The sequence below is a fragment of the Ursus maritimus genome, unplaced genomic scaffold, assembly GCF_017311325.1.
Source record: "Ursus maritimus isolate PB19 unplaced genomic scaffold, ASM1731132v1 scaffold_14, whole genome shotgun sequence".
Classification (NCBI taxonomy): Eukaryota; Metazoa; Chordata; class Mammalia; order Carnivora; family Ursidae; genus Ursus; species Ursus maritimus.
This window is the reverse complement of record NW_024423786.1, coordinates 49,362,040-49,364,483: the sequence shown is the minus strand read 5'-3', so window position 1 is coordinate 49,364,483 and position 2,444 is coordinate 49,362,040. Positions and strand designations below refer to the sequence as shown.

Sequence of the window (2,444 nt, the reverse complement as noted above, 5' to 3'; positions counted from 1 at the left end):
GGGTGCCAGGGCTGCGGGTACCTGGGAGGATGGGCCAGGCGGGGCACCTGCCGGGCATGAAGGCGGGGCTGGGGCTCAGGAGGCGGCCGAGCTTGTCCTCGTCTCACACTCTGCTCGCCTCTGCTTAGTGTCTTTGCTTAGTCTCTCCACGTCTCTCCGCGTCTCTCCACGTCCATCTGTGTCTCGCTCCACTTCTCTCTCCCTCTCTCTCCACGTCTCTGTCTTTCAACTCCTGGAGCACAGTCACCAATTGTATGAAATTTGCTTCTCCACCTGCTTGGAGGTTCACCTCCTACACACTGGGAAGGTATCAAAAGTATTTTTTGGAGACCAGAGAGAGACTGATGGCAGGAAGGAGAATTGGAAAAGCCTGTGGGGGCCCCTGGAGGTGAAAAGTGGTGGGGTGAATAATAGTAATAACTGTAATAATCACCCCAGCTGCTCATTTGATCACAACATTCCCATCAGGCACACAGTTATTGCCCTATTTTGGAGACAGGGAATCTGGGGGCCCAGAAATGTCCAGTGACTTGCCAGGGTCTCCAGAGGGGGAAGTGTCTGGGTCTGGACTTGAACCTAAGCCTGGCAGATTCCCCACTGCCAGGGCCACACCACCCTCACTCCCAACTCCGCATCCCTCTGCCCATTTCCCCAGACACAGAGACTGAGGTCTGAGGGTCTCCAGTCATCTGACCACCCTCTATGTGCAAGGGTGACTCGAGGTCTAGAAAGCAGATGGAGGTGGAGACTGTGGTGGCTGAAGCCCCTCTCCCTGTATGGGACCTCTGGGGTACAGAAAAGGAAATACCGGGTAGGAGAGAGATGGAGAAAAAGGGAGGCGGGACACTCTGAGAGGGGACAGGTAAGGGGGCGCGGGGTCCCGGGCAGGCCCGAATGTCCAGCGGGGGTCTCCCTGAAACCCCCCGCTCCAAGCCAAACCCGGACGTCTCTGGGGTCTCCCCGCCCCAAAGATGGGGGCAAGGGTGACCCCGCCCCGTGCAGGGAGGGGCGGGGCCTGCGGGGTCCCCGGCTAATGGCAAACAGCTGCCGCTCCCCACGCCGGCCCAGCCGCCAGGCCGAGGCCCAGCCCGGCCGGACGCCCCGCCGCCTTCCCGCCGTCTGGGGCCCGGCTCGGCTTGGCCACGGAGGAGGGCGAGGGGGGACAGAGTGGGGCAGAGAGGGAAAGAGGAGGACCGAGATGGGGGAAAGGGGCAGAGGGAGGGCAGTGATGCGGGAAAGGGGCAGGGCGAGAGGTACAGATGGAGAAGGATGGGGCCGGGGGAAAGAAGCAGGGACGGGGTCAAAGACAGGGAAGGGACAGAGACGCGGGGAACGAGACACTCAAAGTCCGGAAAGTTTGGACCTAGACCGTGAAGTTGGAGGCAGCGGCTCGTAGAGAGCGGCGAGGTCGCGCCCCGGGATTGGGAGTGGGTGGGGTGGGGACCACGCTCGAACCCGAACCGGACTCGAACCCCGACCCAACCTCGGGTCCTACTCGCCTCGCGCGCTCCGGCCGCCGCCGTCCCTGCGTCCCGCCGCCCGTGCGTCCTGAGCGCGCCTCCGCCCGGCCGCCCGGCCCTCGGCGGTGGCTCCGCCCCCGCCCTGCCCCCTCCGGCCGGCCCCGCCCCCAGGCGCCCGCAGCCCGGGCCGCCGTGGAGGGGGACGCCGGGAGGACGCGATCGCACCTGGACCGCAGGTGGGTGTGGGGTGGGTGTGTGTGTGTGTGTGTGTGTGTGTGCGCGCGCGCTCGCGCGCAAGGGGTCCGGTGTCGTCCTCTCGCCCCTCCTCCCAGAGTCCCCAGAGGACAGTCCCCGCCACCGCTGCAGCTGGGCGCTGTGGGGGGCGGGAGGGGGCGGGGCTGGCCGAGGCCCAGCCCCGGGAGGGCGCGGGCGGTGGCGGCGGCGGGAGGTCACCCCTCCCCCCACCGCCGGCCGAGGTCTGGAAGCGGCCCAGCACAGGCCTGGTACGGGGTGGCGTGACTGCCGCGGGGTGGGGAGTGGGGCTGGGTCAGTGTGAGGCTGCGTAGGCAATGGCTAAACCGGACCTGGGCTCCGATCCCTGACCCACCAAGCCTCTAACTGCCTGGATGCCTCAGTTTCCTCACCTGTAAAACGGGGTTAAGAATGCATCCTACCTGATAATGGCATTGAGAAAATTCACTAACAAGGAGATAGGGGCCTAACGGAGTTCCCTCGGTCAAAAAGGTCCCACAAATGGGGTGGTATCTTTTTAGGAGTCACTTAGCACAGGGTTGAGTACTCTGCCAAGGGTTTAATTAATGTCACTATTATTCCCCACGGGCATGTGACATTATTTGTGTGTTGCCTCCTCTCCTAGAATGTCAGCCCCACGAGGGCAGGAATTCGCGTCTGTTGTCACTGCTGTGTTCCTGGCACCCAGTGAGTTCTCAGAGTCTGTCAAAGATCAGGGTGTCTGGATAGACG

At 63.6% G+C, this 2,444-nt stretch overlaps 1 pseudogene; it reads right to left on the bottom strand.

The window, feature by feature from the left end:
- The window catches only part of LOC121102431, a 3,189-nt pseudogene extending 2,811 nt beyond the window's left edge, over positions 1 to 378 (bottom strand).
- Between the last annotated feature and the right edge of the window lie 2,066 nt (positions 379 to 2,444).